General features: G+C 42.7%; 1 protein-coding gene across 1 annotated transcript in view; it reads right to left on the reverse strand.

Annotated features, from left to right (window-relative positions):
• Window positions 1-13,116, reverse strand: part of FAM189A1 (family with sequence similarity 189 member A1) — an 842,971-nt gene that overhangs the window by 302,335 nt on the left and 527,520 nt on the right. The window lies entirely within an intron of this gene.

Raw genomic sequence — 13,116 nt, forward strand, 5'->3', positions numbered from 1 at the left:
AAAGAGAGGGAGCAGATAGGCTGCAGGCAAGTGGAATAGGTGAGAGAAAAGGAGGCCGGCTGTCTGCGGGCCTCTATAAAGGCATAGGCATCATCTACTGACACTCTGTTTAATCCACTTTAATTCTGTTGCCTAAGGGATCCTTTTACTAAGGTGCACCGAAAAATGGCCTGTGCTGGTGTAGACCCGTGTATTGGATGCGCGCAGGTCCATTTTTCAGCATGCCTGCAAAAAAGGCCCTTTTTTGGGGCCAAAAATGGACGTGCGGCAAAATAAAAATTAGCTCACATCCATTTTGCGTCTGAGACCTTACCGCCACCCATTGACTTAGTGGTAAGGTCTCACACGTTAACCAGGTGGTAATGGTCTATGCATGTACAATGCCGATTACTGCCCAGTTAGTGCCGCACACTGAAAAATTTCCAGTGTGCTTAGTGGACGCACATAAAAAGTGAAATTACCATCCAGGCCAAGCGGTAGCTGGGCAGTAGTCCAAAACTGACATGCATCAGACGCCCATGCGCAGCTTAGTAAAAGGGCCCCTAACAGACCTATATATATTTATTGAAGTTTGCACTGTTTAATTTTCTTTGTCACTTTATTCTTCAGCATTAGATACCTTTTATTACATTTAGATTTTAAGGTATGTATTACCTACAACTACTTTGCTGATCTTTATGCATTTTGTCAGCCAATTAAGGACACAGGCGCTGCCCCAGCTCCACCCACTTTAGCCTCCCCAAACAGCTGAGCCTCTGACCGCCTATGGCACTAACTACTACTACTACTACTATTTAGCATTTCTATAGCGCTACAAGGCATACGCAGCGCTGTACAAACATAGAAGAAAGACAGTCCCTGCTCAAAGAGCTTACAATCTAATAGACAAAAAATAAATAAAGTAAGCAAATCAAATCAATTAATGTGAACGGGAAGGAAGAGAGGAGGGTAGGTGGAAACATGTGCTTACCATGCTCAGGTGTCCCGTGGTAATTTTTGCATGTGTGCATACCACTGACTGGGGGCAGTTTGCAGGGTGGAGAGTAGGCGTGTACTTCGCTAATTGGTTAGCGCAGCTACATCACTTGTCTTGTGCAACAACCGATTAGCACAAAATAGGAGTCAGTAAGTGCTCACGTGCTAATGGGAAAATTAGCTTGTGGCCATTAATTCAACAAATAGAAAAAGCAGTCATTTTACCTATGTGTAAAAATGGCCTTAACGCCCGGGAGTGACCCATATAAGCACATGCTAAGGCCACTTTTTACCGCAGTTTGGTAAAAGTGTCCCTTAGACTGTACGTCTTCTGGGGACAATAGGAAAATGCCTATACAAAAAAAAAAGGCTGACATTTACATGTAGATTGTGGGATATCAACTTTCATGCGCAAATATATAAATTGCTATGATTTCTCCGCTCAGATTTTCAACATGTACCTTTGTAAAATGGTTGTGCCTGCTACACATGCAGGAAAATAAATATGCTCTTCTGTAAGTATTTTAGAAAAGGCGTAATGTTGGGAAATCCTTTTCCAAAATAATACCGGAATTGTACACAGCCTGCCATGGATGTATAAATTCTGATTCTATGTTCGATCTGAAATAAGTCTGCACATTTACGAAACATGTCTCTGAGACAGCACAGCTAACAACTTGGGTTTTTCCCCCCTGTATTATGTTCAGATCTCTAATCTTAATGCTTTATGTTAATGTCTTTTATTATCTGATTGATTATATTTTTGTAAATAAAGTTATCTGTTGTTGAATATTGTCTCATCTCTGATAAGTCCTGGGGTTCTTCACAGAGCTTAGGGAGCTACTGTCTCCTGTGATATCAGTCATTCACACTTTAGCAGACAAAAGTCCAAGAACCCTGATTCTAGCTACTGGATAGCTCATTCCCATAAAACTAAATTCTAAAAACCCGGAAAGTGTACTGGGGCCTGCCTCCTGTACTGCATAAGAAGCCTCAGGTCAAAATGGAGACCACAGGGGTTACATGAGTTTGTCAACAGCATCAGGATATATTATTGAGGGCAGAGCTGAGCAAGGGTACACACTTATGGACATACTTTTTTAATTTTCAAAAACATGCATGTATTTTACCTTACAAAAATTATGCACACCAAAAGAATGCATTCAGTTCCAAATCTTGCCCTACACTAGGCAAAGTATGTACAAAATGGCATTATGCACCTACTTTTCCCTGCTTATAGGGTGGGTAGTTTCATAAAAGCCCATACCTGTGAATGGTGGTCTATTTTACCCATAGAAATGGCTTTCAGAGTGGCAGGTATGGCTCTGGCCACCTTACAGGGCAAAATGGATGGACCACTCAGAGCTGCCAAGTTACCTATTCCAGGAGGAAGACTTTTTGGCCAGTACTGGATTATAGCCAACCTCATCCTAGTGCATTATGGGACCTGTAGCACTGATTTCAATGGATAGAACAATGGGCTACAAATACTTAACTGCTTTGGGATGTAAGTTTAAAAGCACGACTGGCCAAAACGCCCCCCCTGGAAAGGGTAACTTGGCAGCTCTGGACCATGTGGGTCTTTATCTGCCATCATATACTATGTTACTATGTTTAAAATCCTCTCTCCTGTGAATGTGTGTAGAAATTCATGCATTTGTGAATAAGGATGTGATATGAATGAATAAGCAGGAAAGATTGTGGCTGTGTAAATGTTTGAACAGGATAATGGAAGAGAGGTGTGTGTATGCCTGTGACATTGCTAGACACCTGAAAACAAGTGTGATATCTCATGAGCACTGAGTGTGAACCTAAGAACAAACATAATGGTAGCATGCAATCATAAGACAGCTGAGTAAGAGTGTAAATAAGGTGACATATGTGCCTGAGGTAGTGATGGAGGGTGTAAGAGTGAATGACAAGGCATGTGACAGAGGTGAGAGACAGAACATATAAAAACAAAAGGGATTCCATCACCAACCAAAAGAACTGACAAACCACTGACAGATGAGATAAATGTAAGAGGATAATGTTAAAGAAAACAGAACTACTGAGACCTGGATGATTAAGCGCTACAGAAAGACTGGAAAACTATACTGGATGTTAGCACAGGTTTTTTGTTTTCTTTTTAACATCAGGAGCAATATTTCCATGTTGTGATTTGCATGTATTTTGCATGCTCATTATGCTACCTTTTATCTTGGTGGTTTTACACTGATCTTCCCACGCTAATCTGTCTTCCTGCATCAGGAGTAAGCACATGAAAATGAAGAGTACATTGCTGACAGTACAGAAGTAATGAAAGAAACAAAGCAAGCTGGATACAATAAAGGAGTGTTACTTAAACACATTGGGGATACAAGGATATGAAAAACTTTTTGGCCGACATTCAAAGTGATTTAAATGGGCAGGAGAGACTCCTGCCTGCTTAAATTGCTTTTTGTTGCCTAACCCCCCTGCTGGAAGTGAGAGGAAGAGGAGATCTGGATGGAAGGGAGAGAGCTGATAGATGTGGGAGGAAGAAGGGGCTGGAGGGGAAGGATAGAACTGCTGGATGTAGGAGGAAGAGGGGGCTAGAGAGAGCTGCAGGACATGGGAGAAAGAGGAGGAGGGGATCTGGATGGAAGGGAGACAGCTGATCGATGTAGGAGGAAGAGGAGGAGGGGATCTGGATGGGAGAGAGCTGATGGATGTGGGAGGAAGAGGGGGCTGGAGGGAAGGGAGAGAGAAACTAGATATGGGAGGAAGAGGAGGAGGAGGGGAGCTGGAGGGAAAGAAGTGAACTGCTGGGACAGCACAAGGGGGGAGGGAAGGGAAACAGAGATGCCAGACAAAGGAGATGAAGGAAAAGGGGATCAAATACTGAACCTAGTGGGAGGGCAGGCAGGAAGCCAATCAAGCAAGCAAACCAGATGGTGGAAAGGTGGGGGGTGAGAGGGAGAGAAGCTGGATGGGGTAGGATCAGGGAGCAGAGAGATATATTGGCATGGGGGACGAAGAGAGAGGAGAAGCTGGACAGCGAAATATAGAGACATAGAGAAAGGGAGATACTGAACACGGAGGAAGATAGAGGCACAGAGATGGAAGAAGATGGCTAGTGAACATGGTGAGTGAGTTAAGAGAAAACAGAGGGAAGTAGAAACCACAGCCTGGGACCAACATGATTTGAAAAATAAAATGACCAGACAGGTAAAGGTAGAAAAAATAATTTTATTTTTCTATGTTGTGATTAGAATATGCCAGATTTGAAATGTACATCTTGCCAGAGCTGAACAACTTTTTGGTATCTAACAAATTCCGAACTTCTCGGTTGCTGTACTAAATTCATTTGGCAATAGCTACTTTGATTTATAAAGATGGAACTTCTGCTTCCAGTTTGCTTTTTTGGAGGTCATGCGGGATTTCCTCCATTGTTTTTCTAGGTGTCAGCATTCTTGTTTTAGTTTGGATATTGCCTCCCAGTACCACAGGGGGTTTCTGACTTCTTTGATCTTTTTGGTAGTGAGTGGGGCTATTTTGTCGAGGACCATCTTTACTTTGGAGTCTCAGAAGGATTTAACCGATACATGAGTAGGGTTCCTGGAGGGATTAAGGCATGACACCTCATTAATCCTTCAGTAGTTGCTTTCCCTCTCCCTCTCCCCTGAATGTGAAACTGGCAAGGGATACCAGGTTCTATAATAGTTTCAGGTATTATGGACATTCTTAACAAAGCAACATGCAGGAAACAAAACACATCTTGGAATCCCAGTGGATTGAAATTCCATGTGTAAAGGGGAAAAGGATAGTGATAGGAATGTACTACCGTCTCCCTGGCCAGAATGAACAGACGGATGCTGAAATGTTATCGGAAATTAGGGAGGCTAACAAACTGGGCAACACAATAATAATGGGTGATTTCAATTACCCCGATATTGACTAGGTAAATGTAACATCAGGGCATACTAGGGAAGTAAAATTCCTTGACAAAATCAAGGATTGCTTTATGGAGCAGCTGGTACAGGAGCCAACAAGAGAAGGAAAAATTCTACACCTAGTCCTTAGTGGAGCGCATAATCTGGTGTGGGAGGTAATGGTGATGGGGCAGCTTGATAACAGTGATCATAATAGAATCAGATTTGATATTAGCTTTGGATTAAGTATAATCAGGAAATCCAATATGTTAGCGTTTAACTTTCAAAAAGGAGACTATGATAAAATGAGAAGAACGGTTAAAAAAAAAAAACTTAGAGGAGCAGCTTCGAGGGTCAAAAATTTACTTCAGGCATGGATGTTGCCCAAAAATACCATCCTGGAAGCCCAGGCCAAATATATTCCGTGTATTAAAAAAGGAGGGAGGAAGACCAAATGACAGCTGGCATGGTTAAAAAGTGAGGTGAAGGAAGCTATTAGAGCTGAAATAAAATCCTTCAGAAAATGGAAGAAGGAACCAACGAGCACTTGGACGACTTTACCTGGTCCTGTTTTTCTTACGTCCAAGCCACAAAAAGGTGCCCGAACTGACCAGATGACCGGAGAGAATTGGGGATCACCTCCCCTTACTCCCCCAGTGGTCACTAACCCATCCTACCCTCAAAAACATGTTTAAAAATATTTTGTGCCAGCCTCTATGCCAGCCTCAAATGTCATACTCAGGTCCATCATAGCAGTATGCAGGTCCCTGGAGCAGTTTTAGTGGGTGCAGTGCACTTCAGGCAGGCGGACCCCCCCCCCCCCCCCCCCAGCTTTTACACTTGTGGTGGTAAATGTGAGCCAACCCACTGTATCCACATCTAGGTGCACCCCTTCACCCGTAAGGGCTGTGGTAGTGGTGTACAGTTGTGGGTAGTGGGTTTTTGTGGGCTCAGCAAACAAGGTAAGGGAGCTATGTTCCTGGGAGCAATTTCTGAAGTCCACTGCAGTGCCCCCTAGGGTGTTCAGTTGGTGTCCTGGCATGTCAGGGGTCCAGTGCACTATGAATCCTGGCTCCTCCCATGACCAAAGAGCTTGCATTTGGTTGTTTCAGAGATGGGCGTCCTTAGTTTCCATTATCGCCGAAAATCAGAAACGACCAAGTCTAGGGAAGACCATCTCTAAGGACGACCTAAATTTCAAGATTTGGGCGTCCACGACCGTATTATTGAAACAAAAGATGGACATCCATTTTATTTCGATAATACGGGTTTCCCCTTCACTCCACTGGGACATCCTCAGCAAAACTTGGGCGTTCCTTTCGATTATGCCCCTCCTAACCTCTTTAGCCTTTCCTCATAGGGAAGTCATCCCATCCCCTTTATCATTTCCATCGTCTTCTCTATACCTTTTCTAATTCTACTATATCTTTTTTGAGATGCGGTGACCAGAATTGCACACAATATTCGAGATGCAGTTGCACCATGGAGCAATACAAAGGCATTATTTATAACAATCTCATTTTTGCTTTCTATTCCTTTCCTAATACCACCTAACATTCTATTTGCTTTCTTAGCTGCCACTGCACAGTAAACAGAGGGTTTCAATGTATTATCAATGATGACACTTAGATCCCTTTCCTGGTCATTGACTCCTAATGTGGAACCTTGCATTACGCAGCTATAGTTCATGTTCCTCTTTTCCACTTGCATCACTTTGCACTTGCTTACATTAAACGTCATCTGCCATTTGGATGCCCAGTCTCCCAGTCTCATAACGTCCTCTTTTAATTTTTCACAATCCTCTTGTGATTTAACAACTTTGAAAAACTTTGTGTCATCTGTGTCATCTGCAAATTTATTTACCTCACTAGTTACTCTCATTTCTAGATTATTTATAAATATGTTAAAAGGCAGCAAACCCAGCACAGACCCCTGGGGAACCCCATTATCTACCCTTCTCCATTTGGCTGTAGAAATTCTCTCCATGTCTATATTGCCAGATTTTCCACACACATATATATGGTTGCAGCTTACAGTTTTAAGTTTTGGGCTCTGGGTAACTGACAAATGCAACTTGGAAGCTCTTTTACCAAGCAACTAGTGTGAGTTTTACTGTGCATTACACATTAGCATGGACCCATGCTAACATCTATCATACATTAAAACTAGAAGTGGATGAGAGGTGTGGCTGGCTGCGACAGCTTGTTCATGAGTCCATACCGTATGCTAGTCTTCACAACTACCTTCTATTTTGACCCAACATCCCTCTATGTTTCAAAAAGTTCTTAAAAGTAGGGGTGGGCAGTTAATACATTAATAACATGATTAACGCATCAAAAATTTAAAGCAGAAAGATTTTTTTTAATGTAGGCTGGATTTTTGCTCCTCTTCATGTAGTCTCATGCAGCGGCACTGATTGCTGCACACTGCTGACCCACATCCTACTCCCTTCTACCACAACTTCCTATTTCACAGACTGAAAGCCCACCTCTTTAACATTGCTTTTGACTCGTAACCACTTGTAACCACTCGCCTCCACCTACCCTCCTCTCTTCCTTCCCGTTCACATTAATTGATTTGATTTGCTTACTTTATTTATTTTTTGTCTATTAGATTGTAAGCTCTTTGAGCAGGGACTGTCTTTCTTCTATGTTTGTGCAGCGCTGCGTATGCCTTGTAGCGCTATAGAAATGCTAAATAGTAGTAGTAGTTCACAGCCCAATGATGAAAACCAAGGCTTCCGAGTCAGTACTGAATGCATCTGTGGGAATCGCTGCGGGTCCCTTGAATGTGGCTGAGAGAAGTGTTTCTGTGGCAGACCCCGAGTCATTTTAGTAGCCCTTGTCTGGACTGTCCACATCCTATCCTTCCAGAATAAAGCTGCATGAAGCTAGACAGTCTCATAATATGCATATCCAATCCATTGTTGAGATGAAGATTTTGCTTTCATTTTAAATCTGGTCAACATTAAAAAACTGAAGAGCTACGCTGAGCACGTGTTCCCCTTCCAAAAGGATGTCTGGGTCAAAATTAGAAAATTCAATTGGAAAGTATGTGCAGGATTTTAATTACACCGCAAAAAGTGAACTAATGACCCAATAAAAGTTTTAATTTTAAACGAAGGAAAAGACTTCAGAAGTCACAAAGATTTCACTTCAACTCTGTCAATGACAGTTGTCGGTAGATAGCTTTCAGTGATGTTTATAATCATTGATCAAAAAAACCCTCCTTTCATTTTTATGTGTTTTTCTTTCAATAATTTATTCATTATATTTTTCCAGTGGTTCAGTCTCTACTTAACTAGTGCAATCACCACCCTTTTTTAAATATCTTCTCATTCAAATAACTTCAAATGTGAACTCGGATATCACTAGGAATTGCTATTAGAGTGACACTTATCTTATTTGATGATTCCGACAGGTACCCATTTCGCTGTTGCTTCTTCTGGGGATCCTTTTACATAGTCACTCGCAATGGCTGCATATCAGCTTGACTTCATTGTTACATATTCTTTCATATCTATTTTCTTTATCATATAGGTCTTGATAGACTGTCTTGTAATTGTGTTTGATTATATGTAGCTGGTTTCGGCATAGGCAGTTAGAGAGGATAGTCAGTGACACTTTCCTGTTAAGTGCTGCAGAATAGCCCTGGATAGCCACACATAAGCGATTTACATAGTCAGAAGCCTCTCTTGGCCATTTAATTCACTTTGATTATCGACCCCTTAGAAGTTAGCTCAGCTGAAATGCAGCTTTTACTGCAATCTGGTTAGTATTCAAAGAATAGCATAATAATCACAATAAATAAAAGTCAAAGGAAACACAGAAAGTAAGAAAACTAATTCTTCCTTCTTTCCCCCCAGGAAAAACACAGTATAAAAAAAAATTCCAGATTCTTTATAGAACATCTGAACCCATCCATGAACTGCAAACAATGCCTTGAATTTCAAGTCCCTCTAAGAAGCACCGTTTCAAAAGATACAGATTTATGTCACAGTGAAATACAGATGAATTAAGCAGAAGTCACACAAAGCTTAATTAAAGAGTATTGTCATGGGTTTTAGAGCCAAAGGTGCTTTGTTCCATTTCATCAGGACTAAAGAATTAAAACCAAGGTTATGCTGATAAGTAGAAGTTGAATTATGCAGGTAACCCTTAATTAATATAAACTTTGGCAAATTACAGTGTCATTTAAAATATTGGTTTATTGGAAGGAACACTAGATTACTGTCAATACTGTGTGCCCTGTATGTACAGACAGTGCCACAGAACATTTCCTCATGAACTTAATGACTTCTTAGACAGGGAAGAGTTTCTTGCATGTTTATGTACATGGCACACTGAAACAGTTTAGCAGTATAGGCAACACTCTTAGAGCAGTTGATCCTGTGGTTTTTCTATGCAGATCCCTTAATAGGTGTCTTCAAAGAGGTATTAAATATTAAGTTAGCCCTCTACACACCTTTGAGATCTCTAAGGTCCTCTCAAGAAGCATCAGTATCAGCGCCCTCATCAAAACAAAATGCATGATGTAATACTCATCAGCGAGCCTTCTCAGGATTTGGCAACATACAGCCTGTTCTAAAATATATGAGGAATCAGGGGCAGACTGACGGTGAGGGTGATCTGGGCCACCCCCAGTCATTGTCCACAGCCCGCTGCCCTCCCCCATTGCCATGCTTTCGCCCCCCCCCCCCCCCCCCCACACACACACATCAAAGTCCCCCGAGCCTCATTGTGCCCTTCCCAGTACTACTTGAAGGGCCATGGTGGTCTAGTGGCTTCTTCGGGGGCAGGAAAAAACCCACTCTTTCCTGCCCACTACCACTATTCTGCCCGGTGCTGCCATGTTTTCAAAATGGTGGCTGAGACTTCCTGCAGCAGTTTCGCGGATCTTGACAGTCTCATGAGACTTGTCAGCCATTTTTAAAACACGGTGGTGCTGAGCCGAATAGTGGCAGCGGGCAGGAAAGAGTGTTCTTCTCTCCTGTCCCCCTGCCCCCCTGCAGAGGCCACTAGACCACCAGGGCCCTTCAAGGTAGGACTGGGGGGTTGTGGTGTGCAGTGGTGGCAGGCAACTGGGCACAGCCTCTGAGCGGATCGCTGATGTGCCCCCCCTTGGGTGCAGCGCCCCCCCCCCCGGCGAAATGACACCCCCCCCGGGTGCACGCCGCTGGGGGGGGGGGGGATGCCGCGGCGCGCGCCTGTCAGCTGAGTTCGCTGACTTTGCTAACTTCGCTGCAGCTCCCTCTGCCCTGGCCGGAACAGGAAGTAACCTGTTCCGGGGCAGAGGGAGCTGCAGCGAAGTTAGCGAAGTCAGCGAACTCAGCTGACAGGCGCATGCTGCGGCACCCCCACAGCGGCGTGCACCCGGGGCGGACCGCCCCCACCCCCACCGCCCCCACCGCCCCCCCCCCCTTGGTACGCCACTAGGTCAGTCCGCCCCTGTAAGAAATGGATGTCCAAATGTGACATACACGCTTGGACATACATCTCACAAACTGGAATGTCCAAATTATGACTGGGAAAACAAGGGATATGGACATCTTTGTGACAAAATAGGAACATCCACATTATAAAATGTCTCCATGAAGCCTTCAGGAGTAGCCTGATGGTTAGATCAGTGAGCTGACAGCTAAGAGGCTGTGATTTTATTTTTCTTTTAAATTGTGAGCCCTCCAAGGACAGAAAAATACCTATGTATCTGAATGTACACTGCTTCAATATCCTTCAGGGTATCTCTAGTGGGCAGAGTCTATGGTTTCAGACCTGGCAGCGGCCTTGATTAAGAAAGTGATTCGGCTCCAGGGCAAGGGTGACAAGCTGTTTACTCTGGGGCTTTCTGCAACCAGAATAATTGGTGGAATTCTGGAAAAGGAGGGAAATTCTTCCCTCTGGAAAGGTAGTAGAGATGTTTTGACAATACTGTTGGATATATAAGGTTTTAGCATTGAGGCTCCATAAGGGACATGCATATGACAGAATGTGGGAACACAATCTACTGTGGGAACATGGGAAGATGATTTTAAGACATATTTTCAATACTACATATTGAAATACTGTACACAATTATCCCGAATGCCCCTGACCCATCCATGCTCCTCTCATGGGAATGTCCCCTTTGCAGCTGCATGTGGATACACATGGAGGGGCATTTTCAATATGAGGTCTAAGTCTGAATTGAGCCATTCTGCCACAAAAGCTGAAAAAAACATTTAGCTCACAGCCATAATCAAAACAGAAAAACATCTAAATGTCTGATTTGATTACAGCATGTTTTCATGCTCAACACATTCAGCTGTATCATTAAAAAAAAAAGAGAGAGTCCAAGAAAAAAAAGGGAATAAAACATACATCAAATGGGATCAACTTCTATAATCTTGGACCCATACAACAAAAAGCTCCAAATTCTGTCAAATTAAGTTTAACCTTATCTGGCCTTAGCAAGATATGGCCTCCTAAACTGAAAACAATCCTAAAGTAGATTCTTACCAACAACCTGTAAAGGGGCATTAACACCGCCTTTCTTCTGCTGGTTATGACTTTCTCTAAGTAGTTGAGCATCCTTCTGGCTTTGGCCACCCTGAGATCCATAGATACTATCATCCCTAGGTTCCTCTCCTGGTCCTTGCACATCAGCTTCTCATATTCTATCATGTACATCTCCTTTTGATATGTATATCCCAAATGACCTGGATTGGCTACTTTTGGAAGCAGGATACCGTTATAGATGGACCACTGGTCTAACCAAGTATGGCTATTCTTATGTTCTTATGTAAGTGCACCTCTCTGCTGTACTTTGCATTAAATTTGAATTGCCAAACATTAGACTATTCTTTTAATTTTTGTAGATCACTTCTCACGTTGTCACTTCTGGGGTGTCCACTCTGTTGCAAATCTTTGTGTTATCCACAAAAAGGCAAACTTTTCTTTCAAAGTCTTTGGTAATGTTGCTCATGAATATTCAGTACTGAATAGAATCGCCCCAGGACCAATCTCTGAGTCATTCCACTACTCACCTTTCTTTCAACCTGAATGAATACCATTAACCACCACCCTATGTTACCTGTCAGTCAACCAATTTTTAACCCAGTTCACCATTTTGAGTCCTAACTTTAGCCCACTCAGTTTATTTTTGAGTCTCCTATGAGGAACCATATCAAAGACTTTGGTGAAATCCAAGTAGACTACTTCTAGCACATATCCTTGATGCAATTCTCTGATTACCCAATTAAAGAAATCAATCAGATTCGTTTGACATGATTTTCCTATGGTAAAACCATGTTGCCTCAGATCTTGCAACCCATAGATTCTAGGAAATTCACTAATCTTTCCTTCAGCAGTGTATCCATTAACTTTTCCAAGCACCGGTGAGGCTTACAGCCTGTAATTTACCACTCCTTCTCTCTCACCATTTTTGTGAAAAGAGACCATAGTAGTGTATGTGTGAGGATGGGCCTGGAACCTTGAAAAACACATTCACAGAGAGATTTAAAAGTGAAATAGACCACTTTATTTAAGAACAGAAAAATGGATGACCTGATCCTCTCCCAAGTGAGGAGAAAATAAACACACCAAAAAAAAATAGTTCTTTGGTCCAATAACTTCTCCCATGGCCAGCTCCTTATAGTGCCACAGTGTGCTCTAATATCTCTCTCACAAGACAACACAAGCAGCTTGCTTCTGGCCTTCAGTCCCAGAGTTACAGATCTGTTTTCCAAAATTCAGCACAATTGGCCAGGCTTGACCCTCAGTTTCAAAGTTAAAATTTCAGCAAGGTTCCAAGATAAACTTGGCCTACCTGAGTAGAGTTTCTGCAGTTTCTGCTTCTGCAGTAGAAGAACAGGGTGGAGGGCTTCTCTTTTCTCCTCTGGACCTTCTTGTCTGATCTGTGTTATAGGGTTTTATTCTGCCTTGACTATGCCCTCCCTGCTCTGCACCTGCTAAGTTATCTCTTCTTTGCTCTGTGGACCACCTTTTAAGGTGGCTCTGTGACTGTGATGAAGTGCTGATAAGGGGAATGGTAATTTCCTATACATTCCCTCACAAACCACATCTGCTCTTCTCCAATCACATGGAACCTCTCCTGTCTCCGAAGATTTATTAAACAAATCTCTAATAGGACCCACCAGAACCTCTCTGGGCTTACTTAATATTCTGGAATGTATCTTGCCTGGCCCCATAACGTTTTAGTTTATTGTGTTGATCATAAACATTTTCTTCCATAAAAAGTGTAATATCTACTC

Source organism: Microcaecilia unicolor, chromosome 1 (genome assembly GCF_901765095.1).
Source record: "Microcaecilia unicolor chromosome 1, aMicUni1.1, whole genome shotgun sequence".
Taxonomy (NCBI): domain Eukaryota; kingdom Metazoa; phylum Chordata; class Amphibia; order Gymnophiona; family Siphonopidae; genus Microcaecilia; species Microcaecilia unicolor.